General features: G+C 46.9%; 1 long non-coding RNA gene across 1 annotated transcript; it reads left to right on the plus strand.

Moving 5' to 3' along the window:
• The first annotated feature begins 447 nt into the window (after positions 1-447).
• Positions 448-27,785, plus strand: LOC137645657 (uncharacterized). Its single transcript, XR_011045329.1, has 3 exons — positions 448-493; positions 1,537-1,681; positions 27,731-27,785. It is a non-coding gene; the product is annotated as an uncharacterized lncRNA (long non-coding RNA).
• The last annotated feature ends 160 nt before the right edge of the window (positions 27,786-27,945 follow it).

A 27,945-nucleotide genomic window follows, 5' to 3' on the forward strand; every position in this document is an offset into this window, starting at 1 on the left:
AACAGGCTAACACTAAAAATTGTCAACAGTATTGATTAGTTCTAATATTTTATCTTGTATCATATTTACAGGGGATTACATTTGCTCCAAGGAGGGGCCAGATCTCCTACTAAAATGGAAGAAAAAGAAGACGAAGAAGTTGTAAACTGTTATTTTTGTGAAAATGAGGAGGAAGATTTGATACATTTTTTGTTATTTTGCCAGGAATATAGAAAAGAAAGGAATGAAGTAATTGAGCTACAACAACCATACGACGAAGACCTAAAGAAAATAGTAGGATTATTTTTATTTAGTGAAACAAATATAGAAAAGAAAAAAGAAGTTTTAAATCTAATGTGGAAGAAAAGACAAAACAGTACAAGAAGATAAACGTTAGAGGCGCCGTTGTAAAGGCTATGCCTCACTCCAGAACCTGAACCTGAACTGGCATTGTTAGTTCGGAATGGCTCTCACTCCGTTATCCGTGTTAAACGTGGTATTTTCCGGTTTCCAGGTAAGAACATTGTATTTTCTTAAATCTGATGTAATATTTTCGAATTCTAATATTGTGTAACATGGCCTCAAATACGGCCCAATTCATTTTATATAAGTTTAAGAGAAATAAAGTTTGTCCATTTGAAAAGTGTGGTGTGACGTCTGGAGGAAAAACATTTGGGTGTTGGTGCTCGCCATATGAAGACTGTTGAACATTTTTTTTCTATTTTAAATGCCAGTGTCTTAAAAAATTTGTATTATACAACTTTACCTAAAAGAATGTGGCTATGTGTGTTATGATTAAACTTATGTGCCACAAGGTAACTAGTCCTTCATGAAGTTTGAGTTTTTCTTTTTTGGGGGGTTGGGGCTAGGTAAGGTTTGTTAATGGTTTAGATTTTTTCGTGAGGTACCATTGCAGTTACTCATTCGGTTCAGTTTTTACATTAAAAATATTGTCACTAAACAATTTTAATCGCCATATTTAAATAAATTATTAGTAGTACATTGGTTTTAACCCATAACCATGGTTTTATTTTACATAAAAAACAATTTCGATCAGCCTATTTAATATACTAAACAACAATCTGAACACACTCCAGTGGATTAAGTCCTTCAGGCATGTCAGGTCATCTGTAAGGTTTATGTTGACGATGTCAGTTCTAGGTCGTTATTAGACAACTTTTGAGAGACCAGGCCGCCTGGAATCATATATATTATCTATGGGATAAATTCGAAAAAACACTATTGATTATGACTGGGGTTACTGGAATTGGAATGTAGCCATGGGCGTTGATCAATATATTGGGGGTGATATCCATTATGATTAACAAGGTAAGTTCGTTGCAATATACTGTCGAACGGGCTACTCGGACGCCCGAGGAAACCCCCCCCCCCTCCCCGCTACCAACAACAGTTTTTACATTAAATTACAGTGTTTAACAGGAAAGGAGAAAGCAGTAACAGTATATATTAGGAAATAAGTTTAATAGTAAAAAATTACATTAGTCAAAAAGTAAATTTCAAGATTCTATTAAGTGTACAGTAATATATACTGTACAGTCAACAGGTCCTGCCTGAATGAACATACACTGACTGTGCCAGCTCGTCACTGTATGGACAACATCTACAGTTGTGTTTGTGAGCTTTGCTCATTTGCCGGTAGTTCCCATTGAGCTGTGTTCGATCATCTGGACAGGCCATTAAGGTACGTAGTTAATTTTGGGTAAGCTACTGTACATAAATTTTTTATCCAAATTCATAGTACAGTAAGGCTGGTGATTCAAGTTCCCGATTGGTGTTGAAGCCCTCTATTCCACATAATGGATCATTGCTAATCTAGTTCTGGATTCTTATCAGTTGTTCCTACACGAATACAAACCCTTGTTCTTTACATAGAAGACGATAACAGCACAAGCTAGAAAACAGCTATAAAAACTTTTAACGATGTTTAGTAGGGAAGCACTCACTACAACTCAACTTTGATTTCAGTTGTGGTTGAGAGTTGACATTCTCTTCTATGCTCTTGGAATTGGCTAAGGATTAAACTTTTTTTTTCAATATTAATCTTACCCGATAATCATGTAGCTGTCAACTCCGTTGCCCGACAGAATTCTACGGACGGGATACGCCAGCGATCGCTATACAAGAGGGGGGGTTACTCACCAGCGCCATCTGTGGTCAGGTACTCCAGTACTTCTTGACAACACCACCTCAATTTTTCCTCTGTCGTGCTTCCGGCAAGACCTACATGGATACGCTTATGATTTTGGAGTCTTTGTTCACGGTTTTGGTGAAGTATTGCTCTGAGATTTCAGCTTTCGCTATACAGGAAGCTTTTCCCTTAGCTTAGATAGCTTTTGGATTGATTTTGATTAATGGTATAACGATCTTTGCTTTAATTTGGAATCCCCCTTGACTGTTCTCTGATTCAAGATGTCCGACCATTCTCAAGCTCCTCCCCAAAGACGATGTAGGACTTGTATTAGGTGTCTTCCGAAGGCCTCGGTTGATCCTCACACCGTTTGTTCCGACTGTAGGGGAAAATCCTGTCAGTTGGAAGATCGATGTGAGGAATGTGCCGGACTTTCGGAATTTGATTTTATTCGATTCCTCAAGTATACGACTAAGTTAGAGAGAGAGAGAGTTAAGAGGAGTTCGACTCGCTCTTTACTTTATTCCTCCCCCTATGATCCTCAACCTTTTCCTCCCCCTGTAGTGGCTACCCCCGAACCTATTATTAGTGCTCAGCCTGATATGTCGGATGTTTTACGTGCCATTCAGGCTTTAGGTGATAAGGTGGAGTCGGTAGTGAGTGACCACAAGTTTCTCTTGGCAGATGTCAAGGAACTTAAAGTGAAAAGTGCAGTGGGAAGTGGTAGTGCCAGTGCTGTGCCTAGTGTCAGTGTCAGTGTTGCGCATGAGGATACTTCTGTGCGTGCCAGTCGTCCTCCCAGTCCGGGACCTCTTGCAAGCTCCCAAGCCCAGGGGAGAAGCAATGTCGAAGGGCAAAAGGGTTCGGCAGGCCTTGATCGGCGCACAGTAGTATCCTCAGTGGTTGCGGGCGTATCTTATAGAGATCGTCACTTCCACTCTCAGACGATTGAGCCCTTTATTTCCTCGTCTGCAGAAGATGTTTCCGGGAGGAAACGCTGGACCCAGGTCTCAAGGCCTCTTAAGCGTAAGGTCCAGACCGCGCGAGTCCAACAACCCGGGTGTAGCCACTGGGCTAGCTCGGACTCGCCGCAGTCATCGGATGGCTGCACGCCTCCTAAGAGAGGTAAAGCGTTGCCTCAACAGACCTCAACTTCTGTTAAAGCTATGCCTCAACAGACCTCAACTTCTGTTGATCCCAAGTTGGCTATGCTGCAGACTTTGCAGTCGCAGCTTGCGGTGTTGATGCAGGAGTTTCAGGCAGAGAAGGTTATCACACCTCCTCCTGCGAGCGCTCCCCCACCTCTGCGCAGTCCAGCCTGCCAGACGTATGAGGTTGAGGTTCCTCAAGCTACCTCCATGCGTGAGCTGCCGCTTTGGGAGTTGCCAGATACCAGCGCTGTGCGGCAACCTCCTCAACACTTGGGGCAGGAGTCTTATGCTTTGCAGCAACCTCCTCTACCCTTGAGGCAGGAGCCTCTTGCGTTGCAACCATCCTCGAGGCAGCAACCTCTTGCGGTGCGACAACCTCCACCATCCTTGAGGCAGCAACCTCAACTCTTGCAGCAGCCACCTCCACTTTCCTCGAGGCGAGAACCTCAACTCTCGAGGCAAGCACCTCAACTCTTGAGGCTAGAACCTCAACTCGTGGGACAAGAGCCTCTCTCTGCGCAGCCACCTCAACCCTTGAGGCAAGCGCAACCCTTGAGGCAGGAACCTCATGCTATGAGACAGCCACCTCAACGCATGCAGCAACCACATTCTTCTCAGCTTAAGCCGCTTCCTATTCAACTTGAACCGCAGACTATGCAGCATGAGCCTCATGCTTTACAGCATTCGCCTCTCACCACGCTTGCTCCTCAGACCCCCGCAGAACCTCCTTCATCCCAGCCTCAGGACTTTGTCATTACCAGCCCTCATCCTCTTCAGCAGAGTCTTGAGGATTAATCCGCTAGTGCGCATGCACCCGTTCTTCAGGATTCAGCCATTCAGCATTCTGCTTTATCGTTACCTCTCGCTTCTCAACACTCAGGTGATGAGGTTTCTGAGGATGAAGCGGCTCACCTGGATGATCCTTCATCTGATGTGGAGGAACCCAAGTCATTGCCACCCTCCATTGACTTTCGCAAGGTCCTTACTCTTTTCAGAGAGTTATACCCTGAACACTTTGTTTCTGCTACCCCTCGTTCTCCTCCATCCGAGTTCTCTCTAGGCATGCAACCTGTTAAGTCTGCCTACACTAAGCTTGTCTTCGCCAGATCGTCAAAGAGAGCTTTGAGAATGTTAGGGGATTGGTTGCAGTCCAAGCAGCAACTGGGAAAGACGTCTTTTATGTTTCCGCCTCCTAAGCTGGCTTCTAAGGCGGGCGTCTGGTATGCCACGGGAGAGGAACCAAGCTTGGGGGTCCCTGCCTCTGCCCAGGCTGACTTCTCAAGTTTGGTTGACTCTCCACGAAGGTCAGCTATGAGACGCTCTAAGGTCTGCTGGACCTTTTCTGACCTGGACCACTTCTTAAAGGGAGTCTTTCGCGCCTTTGAAATTTTTAATTTCCTCGACTGGTGCCTGGGGGCCTTGAGCAAGAAGACTGCCCCTTCTGACAAAGACTCGGCCATGCTGATTATGTCCTGTATGGACAAAGCAATTCGCGATGGTTCCGGCGAACTTGCCTCTATGTTTGTATCGGGAGTCCTCAAGAAAAGGGAACAACTTTGCTCCTTCCTTTTCACTGGTATCACCTCTTGCCAAAGGTCACAGTTACTTTTTGCTCCTCTTTCTAAGTTCCTGTTTCCTGAGGATCTTATCAAGGAAATGTCTGCGGCTCTTATACAGAAGGATACGCATGACCTCGTGGCCTCTTCAGCACGGAAGGCTAAGGTTGCACCTTCAGTACCAAGAACTTACCGCACCCCAGTGGCTGATACTCCTGCTACCAGATTTATTCCGCCCTTTCGTGGCAGAGCCCCCAGCCGAGGAAGTACCCGCCCAGACGGTCACAGGGGCAGGTCCAAGAAAGGTACCAAGTCTTCGAAAAGCAAACATTGACTCTCCTCCTCTCCAGACAGCCGTAGGAGCCAGACTCAAGACCTTCTGGCAAGCTTGGGAAAGAAGAGGTGCAGACGCCCAGTCTGTCAAGTGGCTAAGGGAGGGTTACAGGATCCCATTCTGCCGCAATCCCCCTCTGACCACTTCTCCCATCAACCTCTCTCCCAACTACAAGGAAAAGGACAAGAGGCTAGCGTTACATCAAGAGGTGTCGCTCCTGTTACAGAAGGAGGCAGTGGTGATAGTCCGGGATCATCAATCCCTGGGCTTTTACAACCGTCTCTTCCTGGTGGCCAAGAAGACAGGAGGTTGGAGACCGGTGCTGGACGTCAGTGCGCTCAATGCTTATGTCACCAAGCAGACGTTCACTATGGAGACGACGAAGTCGGTCCTAGCAGCGGTCAGGCAGGAGGACTGGATGGTCTCGTTGGATCTGAAAGACGCCTACTTTCACGTCCCCATTCATCCAGACTCCCAACCTTTTCTGAGATTCGTTTTTGGAAAGGTTGTGTACCAATTCCAAGCCCTGTGTTTTGGCCTAAGCACGGCACCTATGGTGTTTACGCGACTGATGAGGAATATTGCCAAATTCCTCCACTTGGCGGACATCAGAGCCTCCCTTTATTTAGACGACTGGCTTTTAAGAGCCCCCACAAGTCGTCGCTGTCTGGAGAGTCTCAGATGGACTTTGGACTTGACCAAGGAACTGGGTCTTTTGGTCAACTTAGAGAAGTCCCAGCTTATTCCTTCCCAAACCATCGTTTACCTGGGAATGGAGATTCGGAGTCAAGCTTTTCGGGCTTTTCCGTCGGCCCCAAGAATCAACCAAGCCCTAGAGTGCATCCTGAGCATGCTGAAGAGGAACAGATGCTCGGTGAGACAGTGGATGAGTCTAACAGGGACCCTGTCATCGTTAGCCCTGTTCACCGAGTTAGGGAGACTCCACCTCCGCCCCCTTCAATACCATCTAGCAGCTCACTGGGACAAGAATATGACGCTCGAAGCGGTCTCTATTCCTGTTACCAAAGAGATGAAGACCACTCTCATGTGGTGGAAGAGCAACATCCTTCTCAAGGAGGGTCTCTCGTTAGCTGTTCAGACCCCCAATCTTCATCTCTATTCGGACGCATCAGACTCGGGCTGGGGCGCGACCTTGGACGGACAGGAATGCTCGGGAACATGGAACAAGGAACAGGAAACGCTTCACATCAATTGCAAGGAGTTGTTGGCAGTACATCTGGCCTTAATGAACTTCAAGTCCCTCCTGCTAAGCAAGGTGGTGGAGGTGAACTCCGACAACACCACAGCCTTGGCGTACATCTCCAAGCAGGGAGGGACTCATTCGAGGAAGCTGTACGAGATAGCAAGGGACCTCCTCATTTGGTCAAGAAGTCGAAACCTCACGCTGGTAACGAGATTCATTCAAGGCAATATGAATGTCTCGGCAGATCGCCTCAGCAGGAAGGGTCAAGTCATCCCCACAGAATGGACCCTTCACAAGAACGTGTGCAACAGGCTTTGGGCCTTGTGGGGTCAGCCAACGATAGATCTGTTCGCTACCTCGATGACCAAGAGGCTCCCATTGTACTGTTCCCCAATCCCAGACCCGGCAGCAGTTCACGTGGATGCTTTTCTGCTGGATTGGTCCCACCTCGATCTATATGCATTCCCGCCGTTCAAGATCATCAACAGAGTTATTCAGAAGTTCGTCTCTCACGAAGGGACACGGCTGACGTTGGTTGCTCCCCTTTGGCCTGCAAGAGAATGGTTCACAGAGGTACTGCAATGGCTGGTCGACGTTCCCAGGACTCTCCCTCTAAGAGTGGACCTTCTACGTCAACCTCACGTAAAGAAGGTACACCCAAGCCTCCACGCTCTTCGTCTGACTGCCTTCAGACTATCGAAAGACTCTCTAGAGCTAGAGGCTTTTCGAAGGAGGCAGCCAGAGCGATTGCCAGAGCAAGGAGGATATCCACTCGCAGAGTCTATCAATCCAAGTGGGAAGTCTTCCGAAGCTGGTGCAGAGCCAATGCAGTTTCCTCTACCAGTACCTCTGTAACCCAAGTTGCTGACTTCCTGTTGCATCTTAGGAATGTTAGATCTCTTTCGGCTCCTACGATAAAAGGGTACAGAAGTATGTTGGCAACAGTTTTCCGCCACAGAGGCTTGGATCTTTCCTCCAACAAAGATCTACAGGACATCCTTAAGTCTTTCGAGACCTCTAAAGAACGTCGCTTGTCCACTCCAGGCTGGAATCTAGACGTAGTCTTAAGGTTCCTTATGTCTCCTAGATTTGAACCTCTCCAGTCAGCCTCTTTCAAAGACCTTACTCTCAGAACTCTTTTCCTCGTCTGCCTTGCAACAGCCAAAAGAGTTAGTGAGGTTCACGCCTTCAGCAGGAACATAGGATTCACATCCGAAACAGCTACATGTTCCTTACAGCTCGGGTTTTTGGCAAAAAATTAACTTCCTTCACGTCCTTGGCCTAGGTCGTTCGAAATTCCTAGCCTTTCCAACATGGTGGGTAACGAGCTAGAGAGAGTTCTTTGCCCTGTCAGAGCTCTAAAGTACTATCTTAAAAGGTCAAAACCTATACGAGGACAATCAGAGGCCTTATGGTGTGCCATTAAGAAACCTTCGATGCCTATGTCCAAGAACGCAGTTTCGTATTACATAAGGCTTCTGATTAGAGAAGCTCATTCTCACATGAAGGATGAAGACCTTGCTTTGCTGAAGGTAAGGACACACGAAGTGAGAGCTGTGGCTACTTCGTTGGCCTTCAAACAGAACCGTTCTCTGCAGAGTATTATGGATGCAACCTATTGGAGGAGCAAGTCAGTGTTTGCATCATTCTATCTCAAAGATGTCCAGTCTCTTTACGAGAACTGCTACACCCTGGGACCATTCGTAGCAGCGAGTGCAGTAGTAGGTGAGGGCTCAGCCACTACATTCCCTTAATCCCATAACCTTTTTTAACCTTTCTCTTGAATGCTTTTATTGTTGTTTTTGGGTTGTTACGGTAGGCTAAGAAGCCTTCCGCATCCTAGTTGATTTGGCGGGTGGTCAATTCTTTCTTGAGAAGCGCCTAGGTTAGAGGTTGTGTAGAGGTCCTTTAGTATGGGTTGCAACCCTTTATACTTCAGCACCTTAGAGTTGTTCAGCCTCCTAAGAGGAACGCTGCGCTCAGTAAGGAAGACTAACTTATTAAAGGCAGAGTAATGGTTCAAGTCGACTTCCTTACCAGGTACTTATAATTTCATTGTTATTTTGAATAACTGATATGAAATACGGGATACTTAGCTTCTTGATTAACATGTACACTGGTTTTCACCCACCCCCCTGGGTGTGAATCAGCTACATGATTATCGGGTAAGATTAATATTGAAAAATGTTATTTTCATTAGTAAAATAAATTTTTGAATATACTTACCCGATAATCATGATTTAATTGACCCACCCTTCCTCCCCATAGAGAACCAGTGGACCGAGGAAAAAATTGAGGTGGTGTTGTCAAGAAGTACTGGAGTACCTGACCACAGATGGCGCTGGTGAGTACACCCCCCTCTTGTATAGCGATCGCTGGCGTATCCCGTCCGTAGAATTCTGTCGGGCAACGGAGTTGACAGCTACATGATTATCGGGTAAGTATATTCAAAAATTAATTTTACTAATGAAAATAACATTTTTCTCTTACAGGTGTGTTTGGTGTGCATGCTTAAGGATGCACAATATGCAGGTTTGTTCGAGTGTGGCCTGCTCTTGCAACATGTTCATGTTGAAAATGGAGACTGATCCTCACCGACTTTGCTCTACGTGCAGAGGACACAATGGCATGCACCCTCTCTGTAATGGATGTCGTGCGTGGCCATCCTCCCAGTGGGAGCGGGATGGCAAGAGGAGGAGGAAGTCTAAAAGGGATTCTTCTCCTTTGAGGTCTTCCGAGAAGTCAAAGAAGTCCCAACTTTTCCCTCTCTCTCCTGGTACCTTCCCCTTGGTCTCTTGTCCTATAGCCTCCTCCGGGGACAATTTAGCAAGAGCAATACCCCGTTTAACATTCGGGTCTGGAAGTTCTTCACGTTTCCCCTAGTGAGACAATGAAAACTTACGCTCTTGGGGAGTCTGCATCTTGAGAAACTGTGTTTCTTGTGGTCATCCTTGGGTCCCCCGTTCAAAGACAGGTTCTTGGAGGTGTTGGTTGGTGAGACATAGCAGGAGAAGTTTTCTGCTCCTGCCGTGGTTGGCTTTGGTACTCTCTCCAAGAGCCGAGAGGAGGGAGTCCCAGAAAGAGCACTGAGGTGCTATCTCAGGTATACACTGGAAGTTCCTCCCCCCCCCCCCAGACAAGACTCCTTTAAATAGTACTTAAGGGTCAAGAGGAAGGTAACCAAAAACACTATCTCTTTCTGGATTAGGCAGGTCATTGACGGGGGCATTTATCCCGGCCATTCAGAGAAAAACCTTCTTGGGTCATTGACAGGGGCATTTATCCCTGGCATTCAGAGAAAAACCTTCCTGTAATGCAGGTTCAGTACTACAGGTGGGTGTTTTAGAGTTGCCAAACTACCTTCACAGCCCACTACCTCAAGACATAACACACAGGTTCCTAGAAATGTTTACTCTAGCCCCAGTGGTGGTGGCTCGGTAAGTGGTATAGCTACCTTAGCTCCCTCACAGGACTATTAGTAGTTATTCGAGAACAGAGGTTACGGTTTTAGTCTGGAAATAACGTAAAGAATGATGGGCATTTTCTTATCTTCCCCTCTCTTGGGGTACAACATCCAACTCCCTGTCAGCTGGAACTCAGTGACTGCAGGTAAGCCCCATATAGCGTGTACCTATTACAGTATCTATATTGATATTTCTTGTTACTCTACATACCCTTCCCCCTACGAGGGGGAAATGGGAGTCTGGGTAAACCATAGCGCGTATGTTCGCAAACCAATTGCTTATATTGTGCCTAGACAGTGTCACAATGGTGTTCATGTTCAGATTTAGCGATCCTGGGTGAAAATTTTCAGCCAGTTGGAAAGATAATTTCTCCTATGAAAAGAACGAGAATTTGCATTTGTGTAGGAACAAATGACAATTTTTGAAGTAATTTGTATGTTTCCTAACATTATATAGCTCAGTTCTCTACACAAGTGTTGCCTGCCATCACGTATCCCCTGAAGTCCCCTCTGCAATCAAAGTGCAGTTATTGTGAGCAAGTGGGGCGTGGTGCTTCCACACTATCCAGTCGTAATAGCCGTTAGGTTGTTGACACCTCGTTAAGTTTATATAGCTGTGTTCTAGCTTGCACTGTTATCTTTTACCTAATGAATTCAGGTTTGTATTGCTAGGAAAAATACAAATTACTTTCAAACTTGTCATATTATTTTAACGAATACCTTAATGACTTCTTTTAAGTCTTTTGACATACAAAATTTAAAGAAATGTAATATGATCTTGAAGGTTTTGTCTTCAAATAATGATCAATTTGTTTATTAGTTGAAGTTCCCAGTTACCTTTTGAGGTCAAGATCAAGTAATTAGCTTTAGATATTTATCCTTCCTTGTTAGACCAAGAATCACTTGTGGTAGGGCAGACTATAGCAGTGATTCCAGACACATAAACACTAGCCATAACCAGAACCAAGGTCACCCTCCTGTACCAGATATTGGATGTCTTGTGAATTTGGACAAGTTTGAAGAAATTTTCAGACATTCAAGACTTAAATTTAATTTTGGATAATACTGTATGTATGACCTGTGTGTACTTTATGATTAAGGAAAGAGAACATATATGTGCCTCATTGGTGGGACAGTCTGAGGTGTAATTTTTTTTTTATTTCTACCCCTATTCTGTTGCCAATGTAGATGCAACTGATAAAGAGGTTGCTTGGTTGCATACCAGAACTCAAACCAGTCTTTGGTCCATAACTGACATACAAACCACGCTATTTAATAGGGGTATTACTTTCGGCGTAGCTGAAATGACGAGCCATTAGAATTTCAACGAGGGTTTACTACCCCACCGCTAGTTAGCGGGGGGGGGGGGGGGGGGGGTAGGGAGGGTAGCTTGCTAACCCCCCCCCCCCCCCCCCCTCCCCCCTTACACACACACCTGTGCTTGAGCTCACTTTGCTCTCAGCTCGGGTGGTAGTCGGACGTGTCCGCTTTCACCCTCACCTCTCTGACAGCCATTAATGCTTTTTGCTTTTTCTTTTACAGGTGTGTTTGAAGTTGGCCTCTGCTATCATGCGAAAGTATCCTGGATTACCCCACCGCCCTTGTGGTACGTTTATGTCGGCGGTCAAGACAGACCCTCACACCCCTTGTCCTTATTGTGGGGGCCAACGGTGTGATAGAACTAATAAGTGCGCTGAGTGTAGGGAGTGGTCGACCTCCTAGTGGGAGAGGTTTACTCGGCGACGAAGAAGAAGTCCAAGCGGGATATTTCTCCTTTGAAGGTTTCTTTGAAAGGAGAAAATCCCAAGGACTCTTCGTCCGTTGCCCAAACCTCCTCCAAAGCTCCCACTCGATCGGTTTCTTCCGAGAAACTGTCGAGTGGTAGCGTAGGCCATAGTTCTGTTTCCCGAACTCGGGGTTCGGGAGAGGGAGTTGTCTCCCATAGCGAGGCAGCTCCTCCTCCTCCCCCGGTGAAGGATTTAAATATTAATTTGTGTACTAATGATTTGTTTCAGCTTTGGTCTTGGGGCTTGAGGGTTCGCCCTCCAAGGAAGCCTTGTTTGACATGATCCGGTTGGGTGCCGCTGTCAAACAATCGCCGACTTTGGCAGAGATTGATCCTCTGTCTATCGTCGACGTTGTGGTGGCAGAGGCTTCCGATGCGGTATCTCAGACTTCTGCACCTGATCAACCTGCTGTAGCTGGAGGCTTAGTTTCTCCCTCTGCTCATCCTTTGAGGGAGGAACTAAGTCCAACAGTCTCTCCTGCAAGTGATTCTCCCCCTTGGGGGAGTTCACTCAAAGAGACTCTTCTTCGGAGGACTGCTGACGGTCGGCTCACTGACCCCAGAGGGCGCATACGGCGTAAAGCTCGCCTTCCTTCACCTCGCAAGGGTGTAAGGAGGCGCCTCTTCGGTTCATCGTCTCCGCCGCAGAGGAGCCTCGCCATCGTTATCCGACTTTCCCAGCTACAACCCTGGACCTCTCTGCGGATCGTTTGCGATCCCCTTCGGTGGAAGGTCGTCCTTACAAAGGACACGTCGACCTTCCACCCGTCAGACCTGCTGACCTGCCGTCGCCGTTCCTGGCTGCTGATGCGCTATGGGCGCCGACACATCCTGTTGTTGTGAGACAGGCAACGGTCCCTTCGGGGCAATAAGGGCGTATGCGCAAGTTGGCGCATACGTCTCTTACACGCCAGAGCTCACCTGCGCACAAGCGCTCATCTGCTGCCGACAATGCTCCTGCTAAAGCGCGCCAGTGCTCGCCTGCGTGTCAGCGCTCACCTGCGCGCCTTCAACCTTCTACACGCCATGTGCGCCAACGCTCTCCTGCGCGCCAGCGCTCGCCAACGCGCCTTTGCTCTCCTGCGGGCCAGCGTTCTCCGCGTCAACAATCTCCTGCGCGCCACCGATCTTCTGATCTGGGCGCAGTAGGGAAGTTGAATACTTCCCCCGCTCGTCAGCCCTCGCCAAAGCGCCGTCGATCTCCACCTGCGCGCCATCCCTCGCCAGCATGGCTTCGCGCGCAGTCTCCCACTCACGCCCACGAGGATGCGCACGTGCGCCCTGCGCGCCCACGCCCATCACTCAAGCCTGATGTGCGCAGTCATGCGCGCCCGCGAGCAAGAGATGTCTCTCCTGCGCGCGCGCCCAACTGTATCATCGCCCGCACGGGCTCTTCATCCTGACCTTGCGCGCCCGCACGCGCGCTAACATTTACCCTCGTGCACACGAGTGCGCAATCTTCCTTCTGCGCACCCTCTGCTGTCTCCGGCTCGCGCTCCTACGCGCCATTGCTCGCCCGCGCACACCCTCGCCATCGCGCGCATGCGCCAACAGTCTCCCGCGCGCGACCCAGGGTATTCCCCATCGCGCTCGCCAATAACCCCCCCCCCCCCCCCCCCACGCGCGAGGCTGCAGGACAACGCGCGGCAAGGTCGTCATCGCCACAAACACCCCCCCCCCCCCCAAGCGCAGAACAGCGCTCTCGCCGGCAGGGGGGAAGGTTCCTGAAAGGTCCAGGGAAATTTCTTCTCCATCAAACTCCTCTTTTCAGGGGAACCCCCTTTTGGTAACTCCTCCCAGGGATCGGTCGAGCCCTTTCCCTCCAGAGGGAGTATCTGACAGCGCAGCCGTCAGCCAGCAGCCTTGGGTTTGGGACACTGGTCAGAGCGGTCATGCAGGCATTTAAGCCTGTTCTCTCTGACCTGGGCCACAAATCCTTGGCAGCTTCTACTCCCCTGAAGAGGAAAAGAGGAGTTTCAAATGTGGTAACTTCTCCGAGGGCAAAGCTAACTCCTCGTAAGTCCTTGAGGCAGGCCTCCTCACCCCCCCCCCCCCAGACTTTTTCTCCCTCCCCTTCGGACGAAGACTTCCCGTCCTCAGAGGAGTCTGAGGTGAGGCGTTCCCCCATCGCCCCAATGAGGGAAACCCCACCTCACGCTGGAAAGTCTTCTCGGGTAGGGGTGGAGAAGACCCTACCACCGTTGTTGTTAGAGTCTTGCATCTCTCCCAGGAGGGAGTCGAAGGACTCCAAGACTGTACCAAAGTCTTCATCAAGACTTAGACCGGAGTCAGCCAGTCACTCGGAGAACGTCCATGAGTCCCCCCAAGAAGAACCTTTGGGGACAGGAGACTTCGCTGCTAGTCCTTCAGGAGGAGAGCTGCAGGAGTCAGAACACGCGTTCTGGCAGGTTCTGACCCTTATGAGGAATCTCAATGAGTTTGCTGACCCAGAGATTCCTCCTCGTGAGGGCAAAGACACGGTCTTGGACCGAGTCTTTGGGACTCAAAAACCCTCGAAGGCCAGTGCGGCTTTGCCCTGGTCTCAAGGGGTCAAGAGTGCCAGAGACAAGATCAAAGTCCAGCTCTCCGAGCTTGCCTCCTCCAGCCAATCCAGCGCCGGCAACAAGCTCCTCCCACCTCCTCGTGTCCAACAGAGGAGGTACTTCGACATCGTAGAGGAGACTTGTTTGGCTCTTCCCCTTCACCATTTCTTGGAAGAGCTTAGCAGGGGAGTCCCTCTTGAGACTCTCCAACCGGCAGGTCTTGTTCTCGGCAACGGAGATCCTTAGCCAGGAGAAGGTGCTGAAGTGTGCCATGCAGGCCACTTCGTGGCTGGATATCTGGCTAGGGACCTTAGGTATCCTGATACGTTCGGAGGATTTATCCAAAGAAAGTACCAGGAAGGCTATGGAGACCTTTTTACTCTCGGGCACTCGATCGAGTTTCTAGCCCACCAAGTCTCGAACTTGTGGGCTAACACCATCTTGAAACGTTGAGATGCGGTGTCTGAGAGGTTCCATCAAAAGGTCCCTAATACCGAGATCAGCAGGCTCAGACATTCTTCCATTATGGGAAAGAACTTGTTTGAGCCTAAGGACGTGGAGCAGGCCGCTGAGAGGTGGAGGAATTCCAACCAGGACTCTCTCCTACATAGGGCTCTGACATCGAAGCCCTATAAACCTCCAGCACCCCAGCAGCCACGCCCTACCAAGACCACGAAACCGGCAGCGAAGACGGTGGTGTCTAAGCCCTTTCCTGTCAAGGACAAGAAAGGCAAAAAGTCCTCCAGGGGAGGAGAGAATCCTCGAGGGAGCGGCCGAGGCCACAAACGCTAGGATTGGCAGTCCCCCTGCATGTCCACCAGTGGGGGGACGCCTACAAAGTTGCGCGAACAGGTGGCAGCAACTCGGGGTCGATTCCTGGACGATTTCCGTAATCAGTCAGGGATATCGCGTCCTGTTCACAACATCTCTACCTCCCCTGACAGTGGATCCAGTGTCGTTGAGCTCCCTTGCCATCGGGTCAGCAAGGGGGCAAGCCCTTCAGGCAGAAGTCCAGGCCTTGTTGAAGAAGGGCGCTCTCCAAGAGGTCTTCGACGGGTCTCCAGGCTTCTTCAGTCGACTCTTTCTTGTAAAGAAGGCGCCTGGAGGCTGGAGACCAGTCATCGACCTCTCGGCTCTGAACAAGTTTGTCAAGCAAACTCCGTTCAGCATGGAGACCGCAGACACAGTCAGACTTGAAGTGAGACCGCAAGACTTCATATGTACACTGGATCTGAAGGACGCGTACTTCTAGATCCCAGTCCATCCGTCTTCAAGGAAGTACTTGAGATTCAGCCTAGACAACGAAAAGTACCAGTTCAAGGTGCTGTGTTTCGATCTCTCCACAGCACCACAGGTTTTCACCAGAGTGTTCACCCTAATATTGTCGTGGGCACACAGGATCGGCATCTGTCTCCTCCGTTATCTGGACGACTGGCTGATCCTAGCAGACTCGGAGTCATCCCTTCTTCGACACCGAGACAAACTTCTGGGACTTTGCCAAGATCTGGGGATCATGGTAAATCTCGAAGTCCTCTCTGCTTCCCATTCAAAGACTGGTATACTTAGGCATGATCATAGACACCTATCTCCACAAAGCCTTCCCATCAGATGACAGGATAGCAAGGCTGAGGAGGGTCTCAAACCCTTTCCTCAGACGAGAAGAACTTCCAGCCCAATCGTGGTTATGTCTCCTCGGTCACCTCTCATCTTTGGCTCGTCTAGTTCCCAACGGTCGCCTCAGGATGAGATCCCTCCAGTGGCGACTCAAGTCTCGGTGGAATCAGGGTTACGATTCCCCGGACGTCATGATCCCTGTGGGACCTGCGGAACGAACGGACCTCCAGTGGTGGGTGACAGACGAGAACCTTCGAAGAGGAGTGGATCTTCTCGTCCTCCCCCTGGATTTGATGCTGTTTTCGGACGCCTCAAAGAAAGGGTGGGGGGCCCACGTTCTGCACCACAGGACCTCAAGCCTGTGGTCAGAATCAGGAAAGTGCCTCCATATAAATCTGCTAGAGATGAAGGCCGTTTTCCTGGCCCTTCAACAGTTCCACCAATACCTGGCGGGTCACTCTGTGGTGGTGATGAGCGACAACACCACAGTAGTGGCTTACATCAACAAGCAGGGAGGTACCTTTTCAAAGCAGCCATCCCATCTCGCAGTAGAGTCCACTCGATTCCACTATCGGCCCGTTTCATTCCAGGCAAGAGGAATGTGCTCGCCGACAGTCTGAGCAGAGCGTCTCAAATAGTGAGTACCGAGTGGTCTTTGGATCATCTAGTAGCCAACAAAGCCCTGACTTTGTGGGGTTCCCCGACTGTGGATCTGTTCGCGATAGCGTTAAACTTCAAGCTTCCGCTGTACTGCTCCCCAGTTCCGGATCCCAAGGCGCTCTGGCAATATGCCTTCCAACGGTGGGACAACATCGACGTGTACGCCTTTCCCCCATTCTGTCTGATGAGGAGGGTGCTCAACAAGACCAGAATATTGGTCAATCTTTCAATGACCCTTATAGCTCCGCTATGGCATCACGCGGAATGGTTTCCGGACCTTCTGCAACTCCTAACGGAACTTCCTACGCGACATGAGCTACTCAGACAACCACATGCCAACATCTTCCACAAAGCTGTAGCGTTCACGCCTGGAGACTATCCAGCATCTCCTCGCTGAGAGAGGATTTTCGCAACAAGTTGCGATTAGGATGTCTGGACAACTGCGAAAGTCATCGGCATCTGTTTACCAGGCAAAGTGGAAAGTCTTCTGTGGTTGGTGTCGTGGAAGAGGTATCTCTCCACTCGATGCCACTATTCCAGCAATAGCGGAGTTTCTCGTGTATTTGCGGGAAGAAATGCGCCTTTCAGTCTCGGCAGTGAAAGGCTATCGCTCAGCCTTAAGTCTAGCCTTCAGGCCCAAAGCAGTGGACATTTCTTCCTCGCTGGAAATTTCCCTACTCATACGAAGTTATGAACTTACCTGGCCTCAGTCGGAAGTGAGACCTCCTCCATGGAATGTGGTTCGAGTTCTCAGGTCTCTTAAGAGACCTCCCTACGAACCATTATACCAGGCTTCAGATCGCCACCTAACTTGGAAGACGGTGTTCCTACTAGCTTTGGCCTCGGCCAAGTGAGTCGGTGAACTTCATGGTCTCTCATATGACATCGCCCATTCAAGGGGATGGGGGGAGGTAACGTTCAAATTCGTCCCTGAGTTTATTGCTAAGACTCAGAATCCGGGGTTGCCGGAACCTCGGTTCAACTCCTTCTAGATTTCGAGTCTACGTTCGGTAATAGATGACCCAGACCATCTCCTACTGTGCCCAGTAAGGAGTCTGAGGCTATATCTCAAAAGAACAGCTGCAGTCCATCCCCAGGTGCAGGCATTGTTTGTGAGCACTGGGAGGACTAAGAGGAGGGTCACCAAGAACACCATCTCGGCATGGATTCGTAGGGTGATTCATCTGTCCCTGAATCCAGACCCTCCTCCGTCACGTCGCCCTAGAGCACATGATGTCAGGGGCGTAGGTACGTCCCTGGCCTTCAAGAAAAATTTCTCAGTGACGTAGGTGCTTCAAGCTGGGGTGTGGAAGCATCAGACAACCTTCACAGCCCACTACCTGTAAGACGTGACCCACAGGAGGCTCGATACGTTTTCTATCGGCCCTGTGGTGGCTGCACAACAGCTGGTTTAATACCTTAGGCTCCTTAATGGACAAGTAGCAGAAGGTTGAGGGCATTGTTACCCGGTCTTAGTCTGCATGAATGAAAAGGTATGTCTGGTCCTTATTCTTTTCTTCATCCTCCCCTCTCTTGGGGAAAGCAGCATCTTGGGTTCTCTGCACAGCTGAGCTCAAACCACTGCAGGTAAACCATGTTTCCTTGTGTTCCTAGTATTAAGCTAATACTGTCACATCCCCATACCCTGACGAGGTGGTATTGGGAGAGTCCTAGCCTAAAGTTTCCATCTAAAGACTACAGGTCAACTTCCTAGGACGAGTCACACTTTATACCTTCACACACAGCTTACGTAGGCTGCAGCCCTTGCGTAGCAAGGTTCTAGCGAGGTGTAGGGATTCCTTATTGTTGAGTGCTGACACACTCAGATACTGAGTCCCCGGGCAAAGCCAGTACTGGCCGGGACTTTCCACCCTACCTAATGGGTGAGTCACCCCTATTAAATAGCGTGGTTTGTATGTCAGTTACGGAACAAATGACAAATTCGTAGATAATTTGTATTATTCCTAACTATACAAACTTTAGCTATTTAATCAAACTTGCCCGCCAGCCCTATCCCCCTTGAAGTCCTACCTCCAAGCAAAGTGAGCTCAAGCATAGGTGTGTGTGTGTGTGTGTGGGGGGGGGGGGGGGGGGGTTTAGCAAGTTACCCCCCCCCCCCACGCTAACTAGCGGTGGGGTAGTAAACCCTCGTTAAAATTCTTATGGCTCGTCATTTCAGCTACGCCGAAAGTAATAACCCCTATTAAATAGCTAAGGTTTGTATAGTTAGGAAAAATACAAATTATCTACGAATTTGTCATGTTGCTCTGGATTTGTTAACAATCACTGTGCTTTTTGCAGAGGAATTGTTTACAGGTGATCTTCTTCCTCATTTTCTGTCTCCTGCTAGGGACGTTTTTACTCTCAAAATCTTGTGAGAAGTGCGTAAGCCTTACAGTCCCTCTCTGGGAAGTGTTTGCATGACCAGATTGAAGTTCCAAAGATAAGTGCCGAGTTCAGCTAGGCAAAAAGTTTATTCTTCCAATCGAATGGTCGCTACATCTGTCCGTACTGTATGCCTAGAATTTGGAAATGGTAGGACCGCCCAAATCTAGTCATATTTGTAGCTTCACTGAACAAAGATAAAGGAGTTCCTTTGACTTGTTCCAGAGCCCTTAGCATAAAAGGTAAATGTCCTCTTACATACTGGACATACAGTATATACTATAGTGCTTTACTCATTCCCATTATTAGCCATGATTTAGTGTGTGTGAAACAGCCTCTCGCAGTGCACAAGAAGGTTGTTATACAAACCAATCTGCTTAAGACAACAAATCTCAAAGGTGATTCATCCAAACCCATCTGTACTTCACCTAACTACCTGGAGACTCTAGATTCTTTTATAGGTTCTAAAAGTGTCTATTATTATTTTGCAATAGGCACTGGTATGTTTAATTTTAATGGTGCCAATCCAAAAATTTATCATTGACTTCAACTAGTAAGGATTATATTATTGAAATTTTTGCGTTGTCCTTTTAAGGAGAATTTTCAATCCCAGCCTTTAAGGGATGTTTGTTCCTAAATGATTACAAATTATAGATACAAGTATATGTTTTTTACGTAGCTGGAATCTAGCCAGAAACTTTAACACAAGGTGCTAACGAACTTTCACCAGATAGCGGGGAATAGACCAGCCACCCTCTCACACTGACTCAGTGTATTGCGTTTTTTTTATTTTTTTGGCTTGGTAGAGTTAAGATGTGCTGTCTCGCTCTCCCGTTAACCCTTAATTATAATTTCCTCCCATGCCATAAACTAAACTGTCTTAATTTTTCTCTTGCAAGTGTGTCTGGTTTGTTTAGGATTGCGACGATGCTATTTGCCCTTGCGTGCTGGCACGTTTATGTCTGTTATGGAGGTGGACCCTCACTGCCTTTTCCCTGAGTGCAGATGACACTGTTACACGCAGGTTTCTCCTTGCGACGAGTGTTGGGAGTGGCTATCCTCCCAGTTGGAGTGGTATGGTAGACGAAGAAAGAAGTCTAAATGGGATTTTTCTCCTTCGTGGTTGAATAAGTCCCAACTACTTTCTCTGGCGCCTCGTACCCTCCTTGCTAACTCTGCTTGCTCCGGCTGATGATCGAGCAAGAGTTATTTAACCTCTGGGTAACCCTCAGGTTTGGAGGGCACCGTTGCTTCCCCTAGCAAAGCGGTAGTGCCCGCCACCCGTGAGGAGTCTAGTTCTCTTGATGCTTTGTTATTTATGGCTTTCCTTGTGATTTAGGGTTTCCTCCCAAACGAATGGCTTTTTGAGGTCCTGAGGCTTGGGGCACTGCAGGAACGGACAGCTGCCTGCGCAAGAGTTGGTCACAACCTTCCCATGAACCTCTAGAATGGAGTTCCTTTCAGCAGGTCTCATGCCCAGAGCTGACACTTCCTCTGTAGCTCCTTTCCCAGCACGCTGAGCTCTCTCAGCAGGAGAAACCTTGCATTCTTCCACCTTATAAGATTGGTTGCCCTTCTTGCCAGTATGAGAGCATGGGAAGGCTTCCTCACTTGAGTGGTACCCCCTGGAGTTTCTCGAAAGTGGGTATGTGATTTGTCACTGCCTCGTTCTAGCTCTTCAGAGCACCCTGGTGATCATGGCAGCCGACTCTCCACAGTTGCAGCCCCCCTTTCACCGAGCTACCGAAGCATATAGTGTCTGTGAGTCTTCCGAGTGCTGTATCCTCTGGGGTCTTGCCTTGGACTCGCTCCCCCTTGGGAGTAGCGGAGGTTAGTTCTGTTGTTTGCGAGTATTGGCAGCACGTGTTCACAGACAAGCAAACATTGCCTTGTTAGCCGGCTTTCAATTGTGCGAGCCATGCTTTCAGCACGCACAAGGCACCTCGCCAACCACCTGCAAGAGCTCTTGTGAGTGTTTGTGAGTCTGTTCATGATGTTTCGGTTTGCAAATGAGCAACACCTACCTTCAGAGCTAGGACTAGCACCCCAGTGGGCGCTTGTAAGTGGATGGCAAGCGAGGTCGTGCTCCTGACAGAGGTATGCTTGCTTCTCCGGCTGGCGTGCATGTGTACCAGAGCTTAAGTGCTGAGAGAAGTTGGGCCTAGAGATCAAAGCGCTTACGAAGACTGGTCACCAAGAGCTCTTGCAGCCGTTCCTTAGTTTGCGAACGATGCACCGTGGTTTGAAGAGCTTGCTAGGGCTGTTAAGCAGGCTGTCACCGACTGTGCTCCAACCAGATCATCAGGGGATGACCTTCAACCACTTCAAATCCCCCACTTGGTGTCAGGATCTCTTGTGAGTTCCAGCCCACCTTTGGACACTAGATGCAGGACAACTCTTCGACACCATCAGCTCCAAGGGTGTCCCCAGTCCAAAGATAGGCGACTGAGTCAAGCACTTCAAGGCCGTTCAGCGCTAAGAAGCAACCCTCTAAGTAGCTGATTCATTGTAAAGGCGCTAGGGGCAGAGGAGGTAGAGGTGGAAGATGTGGCTGCTCCCACTAGGGGGTGCCATTTCTCCTGCCCGACCACCAGTGGAAGGATGTATGATGCGCAGGTGGCAGAGATGGGAGATCCTTGGGGGCGAATCCTGGACGGTCTCAATCCTCGGACGGGGTACCACGTTCTGTTCACTCTCTCTCCCTCCTTTGACATACATCCAATGATGTCCTATTCTATCGCGAAGGATCTCGCTCTTCGGGTGGAAATCCAGACCATGTTGGAGAAGAGCGCTTTCCAAGAGGTCCTTGACAGGTCCTCAGGCTTCTATAGTCGACTTTCTTGTAGAGAAGGCTTCTGGAGGTTGGAGACCAGTCATTGACCTCTCTGCTCTGAGCGAGTTTGTCCATGAGACTCCTTTCGAGATGGAGATGGCAGAAACGTTCAGACCGAAGGACTTCATAATCATACTGGATTTCAGACGCATGCTTCTAGATCCTAATCCATCATGGGTCAAGGAAGTACCCAAGATTCATCCTCCACGAGAGAATTTACCAGTTTCAGGTACTGTGCTTTGGCCTGTCCACAGAACCTCAAAGTGTTCACCGTATTCTCAGCCTGGGCCCATGCCAACAGCATTCGTCGTCTTCATTATCTGGACAATTGACGCCGAGACAGGCTTTGTGCTTTTCATCACAATCTGAGTATCGTTATAAATTTCGAAAAATCTCCCCAACCTGCACAGAAACTGGTATACAGTGAACCCTCGCTACTTCGCGGTTCGACCATCGCGGATTCACCACTTCGCGGATTTTTTTCATAACCCATGTATATACATATATCGCGGATTTTCCAGAAATATCGAAAATACCGTGATGTGACCGATGGTGCGAGATTGGAGAAAGTAAGGAAAATTGAATCGTGATTGATTTTCAATATAAATGAAACTTTGAGGAGCAACAAAGATATCATTTGTTAGAGAGATAGAGAGAGGTAAGGAATGGGAGGTAGTGAAAAGTAGCCCACAGAGAGAGAGAGAGAGGTAGAGAGAAAGAGAGAGAGTTAGAGAGAGAGAGAGAGAGAGAGAGATTAAATGTAATAAACAAAAAAATTTGATAGGTTATAACACATTGGTGCTTATGTAATATCAACTGTATACTGTAGACGGTTTGAATAAGTTAAGAAATGGTATAAATGATACTTTGTTAGTGTATTCGTACACACTCAAGAGCGGCAGCTAGATGACAGCTGATCTAATCACAGCCAAAAGTAAAAAAAAAAAGAAGTCAACAATACTCGATTTTTAAAACAAACCCGAAATTTAAAAACAAAAGTACACGCTTTCTTAATGTGCAATTAACTATTTAAAGAGTGGTAATTTTCTAGAATAAAATGATATTTCCCAAAAAATAGTGGTTTGCTGATGAAATCGGATGCCGTATTTTTAGCTATGATTGAAATGGATGTAGACTCGGCCTAATTATTTCGTTTCGTATTTAATTGACACTAAGAAAACTAATTTTAGTTTCTTCATCTAAATGTAAGTATTGTATAACACGAAAGAGAGAGAGAGAGAGAGAGAGAGAGAGAGAGAGAGAGAGAGAGAGAGAGAGAGAGAGAGAGAGAGAGAGAGAGAGAGAGAGAGAATCAGCTGTTGTACTCAAATGGCGTGTTTTTGTTTCGTGAGAATTTCATCGCCACGACTTTAACAACAACATACTGTACTGAACTTTACAGTATTATACAGACTACTGTAATATGATAAAGTAAAATATTTGTAATCTATTTTATATGAAATGGGGCTATTTTTTTTTGTTTAAAATATACATTTACGTATGTAAAACAACTCTCTCTCTCTCTCTCTCTATCTCTCTCTCTCTCTCTCTCTCTCTCTCTCTCTCTCTCTCTCGTAGATTGTTTTCCTGCTTTGCTACGTATGTATGATTTTATATAGATACGGTAAATAATATTTGTAATAACATATTTTATTAAAGCTTTTACTGTAATATCATTATTTATCACTTTCATCATGTGCGTTAAATTCCTTAGTTTGTTTTGTGAGCGTACTTTATGACGCCGTCGTTTCAGGCGGCGTCATAAAGAGAAACATTTCATTTGGAAGTCCTAAGAAAAATTAAGTAAAACATTAGTAATAACCAAATCAACATACTGTACTGAATAATCAATATAATCGATGCAGAAACTAACCTATACACAGATGTGTAAATGCGTTTGTTTCTTCATTATAATCAGAGATAAACGTAAACAAAACATTGGTTGCCATTTTTTATCGTGCTTTTTGGCGTGTTTAGGAAACGCATGATATAAAGTCGCCCTTAATATTTGTGCCTGTTTTAGTTTAGGGTAGGTTAGTACATGCATTAAGTGTTCTGTACATTAAAGGGTAGTTTGTTAACAGTACTACGTACAAGGGAAGGTTTTAAAAGTCTGAATATACATGTTAAATAAATAGGTAAATATGGTGTCACTACTTCGCGGATTTTCACCTATCGCGGCCGGGTCTGGAACCTATCTACCGCGATAAACGAGGGTTGACTGTACCTTGGGATGCAAATAGACACCCAAAAAGGCAGAGATTTTCTGTCCCAAGGCAGAATAGAGAGGTTCAAGGAAGTGGCATGTCCCTTCCTTTCGCAAGACTCGTTGTAAGCACACCTGTGGCTGCACCTCTTGGGCCACCTGACTTCCTTGGAGCGTCTGGTACCCAACGCCCATTTTTGCATTTGGTCTCCAGTGATAACTGAAGACCTTTTAGTCTCAGTACAGAGACCCTCCAAACTTTCAGGTACCGGTAGGGCCAGAACCAAAGAGCGAGTTGAGTTGGCGTGTAGCAAACCACCACCCTCGAGAGTAGATCTTTCTCTCCCCCGAACTCTGAATTTGATGCTCTTCACAGATGCGTCAAAAGAATGGGGGAGGGTGGCTCACCTGTTGCAACACATGGCCTCCTGGCTATGATCTGTTTTTGATTGGCAGTGCCATATAAACCTGGAAATGAGGGCAGCCTTTCTGGCTCTTAAACACCTCCTTTCATGTCATTCCGCAGTGTTGTTGAGCGATAACTGGATGGTGATGGCATATCTAAACAAACAAGGAGGTACTTTTTCACGGCTGCTCTGCCAACTTCCCATAGAAATACTGTGACAGACAAAAGACAATTCGATCTCCCTGGCAGCCCGGTTGATTCTTGGCAAGAACATTCTCGTTGACAAACTGAGCAGGAAGACTAATAGTTGGCTCTGAATGGTATTTATATCCTCGGATAGCCAACAAAGTAGACCTGTTTGAGATGTCTCAATCTGAAACTTCCAGTGTACTTCTCGCAATTACCAGATACCTACTGTAGGCATCTCTACGGGATGCACTCTCCATGGGACAACCTAAACATCTACCCCCTTCTGATTATTGAGGAGACTCCTCACCAAGATGAGGGCATCGCAAGACCCTTCAATGACCCTAATAGCTCCGATATGGAAGCAACCAGAATAGTATCCAGATCTTATACTTCTGCTCAGAGTTTTTGAGCAAGTTGCCTCCCCTCCACTACCTGCTTTGGTAGCCACATGTAGAAATATACCACAAGGCTGTGGCTTCCCTATGACTTCACACCTGGAGGTTATCCAGCATCTCCTCACAGAGAGGCTTTTCACATGCTTTTGCGAAATGGATGTCTAGATACTTAAGTCATCTATTGCTGTCTATCAGGTGAAGTGTGCTATTTTCTGTGGTTGGTGTCGTAGAAGAGGTGTCGCTCCTCTTGATGCCACTATCCTTGTGTCAGCGGTTTCTGCTGTACCCCAGGGAGGATAAGCTCTGCTGTCTCAGCAATGAAAGGTTATCGCTAGGCCTTGAGCCTTGTCTTTAGATTGAACGGAGTTGATATTTCCTCAACGGTATTGTCTCCTCATACAGTTTTGAGCTTGCATTCCCCCCAGTCAGAAATTAGAGCACCACCTTGGAACGCAGTACATATACACTATGCTCCCTGAGGAGCTCCTTACCAACAACTACCTCAAACCTCCTTGCTCTTGCCTCAGCCGAGAAGGTCAACGAGTTGCATGATCTTTCCTGTGATGTCTGTCATTCAAGGGGATTTGGGCAGTTAATACTCTGCTTCATCCATGCGTTTGTAGCTAAGACTCGGAACCTGGCTGTAGCGGACTCTAAGTTCGGGCCCTTCCTGATTTCCGTTCTCTGTGTCGTAACCAATTATCCTGATCAGCTGTTACTATGCCCTGTGAAAGCATTGAGGTGCTTATCAGATGTGCTTGTCTGTAGCTCACCCGCATGTCAAAGATTTGTTCGTAATCATGGGGAGAGTGAAGAGGAGAGTCGCAAAGAATGCATTTTCTGCTTGGATTTGGCAGGTCATTGACTGCACACTGAATCCTGACTTGTAATCGTAGACTTAGAACTCATGATGTTAGGGGTGTAAGCATGTACCTAGCATTCAAGAGAAACTTCTCTATGGCGTAGGTCTTACGAGCAGACGTTTGACGTCGTCAGACCAGTTTTACTGTCCACTACAGTACTTGTAAAACTTGACCCACAGGAACCTGGGTATGTTCTCTCTGGATCCTGTGTCAGTTATTCAACAAGTAGTATAATATACTTCGGCCCCTTTACAGGATAAGTAACACTTGGTTGAGGGCAAACGTTACCCGGTGTTAGTCTGGGATGAATGCATAGAATGACTGTCCTTTTTTTATATCTTCATCTTCCCCTCTCTTAGGGCACAGCATCTGGAGGACTCGGCAAGTTGGCCTACATCCGACTGCAGGTAAAAGCCATTTTCCTTGAGTGGCTTGAAGTATGTTATATATTTTATGTCCCCGTCCTTCCCGTGAGGGGGAGTCGGGCAATGTCAAAGTTTAAGTTTGAAGAAGTGTGTCACTATTCTTTCCTGGTAAAGTCACAGTGCTTAGTTTCCTCTCGCTCATCACGATAGCCTAGGCTGTCGACTCTACCTGCTTATCAGTTTGAGAGTTCAAGAGGTGTCGAGGTACTCCTCTTATACTTTAACGAGCTCAAAGATGTATCTCTGGTCAAGTTCCCAGCCAGTTGGGTTAAGGACTTTCACCCACCTAAGGATGTTTCCATAGTCAAGAGTGAATGGTTTGTATTTGTGTAGGAACAGGCAACAAATTTGGCAGTAATGTGTATTTTCCCTAACTATACTGCCTTGTCTTGCTGTCACATAACCCCCCTGGAATTCATGCCAATAATTGAAAGTGACGTAATATAGTGGGCGAGTGTGTGAGCGGGATGGCTGGTCTAACCATCTGTTAACTAGCAAAGGGTTGTTGACACCTCGTGTTGAAGTTTATGGCTAGATTCCAGCTATGCTGAAAGCATATATCCATAACACAGATCTCAGGTTTGTATATTTGGGAAAAATACAAATTAGTTCCATATTTGTTATATGTCAATGCTTGATGCTGTACTCAAGCAGGGATTAGATCTCTCCTTATTAGGCATTACAATGGATGTATTGAGGGATATTGGTATTAAAAGCCCTCCAGTAATCAGGTCTACTTTTTGGCACTGGTTCTGGTATTTAATAGGTTCATTAAACTTTGAAAATCTTTCACAGGTAAATGATTTTCCCTTTTGGATTGGTTTCAGCTAAATGCATTATCAACTTTATTTCTGCTCTAAAGAAAGACAAAAGATGGTCCTTAAAGACTGTCTGATGGTTTTTCACTTCTCCTTTTTGGAAATGGTTGTAAATATTGCATCAGAAAATATATTTCTCTGTCTGGTAAGAGCTGTTTAGTATCTTCCAGGCCAACTTTGGACTTGTATAGTTCCTAATTTGCTATGTGATATTAGAATTCCTAATCATTCTTTGTCTGGGTAGTTCCTAATTTGCTATGTGGCATTAGAATTCCTAATAATTCTTTAACCAAAAATGTAATGTAATCTGTAATTAAGAGTTGGGCCACAAAAACTCACAAAAAGATTTCAAACTAAATCTTAGAAAGGCCTTGAAGATCCAAGTTCTGAATATCATGAGTAAACCTACCATACATTTTTGAATTTTAGCCAAGATTGTTCTTTGGAGAACAAAGCTTTAGCGGTAGCTCATTGGCATACCATGTTGGTATTCGGTGAACATTATCTTGAAGAATCCTGGTTTCTTTAATGAGATAGCAGGGCCCTAGGTTATCCTGGCTTCTGGTGATGTGGGCGTTTAACTTTTTGAGCTTGGTTGATTTAAAATTTTCATATTTTCAAAATATTTAAAATACATTTAGAGAAACAATCTGGAATCTCATATTTCAAAAATGGTTTGTTAATATTAATATTAATATAGACGAGTTGAGTATGGAATTTTAATTATTCTTTAGTGTATTTTAATTCTATAATCATCCTATTCCTTTACAGCGTAGACTATTAAAAACTCAAATTTTGATATAGGAAAAAATTAGTGTGAAGTACCCCCCCAAAAAAAAGCTAGCAACAAGAACAAAAGTATGAGTGGTGCCAAAATGTAACCTACTCTACATGGCTAACAATACAGTAAAATTAATTAGGAGTACTGTGCAGCAATCACAACAAAAGAGTAAGCTTGAGATACTATCTATAAGTTCTTTAAGGAA

The sequence above is a fragment of the Palaemon carinicauda genome, chromosome 8 (genome assembly GCF_036898095.1).
Source record: "Palaemon carinicauda isolate YSFRI2023 chromosome 8, ASM3689809v2, whole genome shotgun sequence".
NCBI classification, from domain to species: Eukaryota; Metazoa; Arthropoda; class Malacostraca; order Decapoda; family Palaemonidae; genus Palaemon; species Palaemon carinicauda.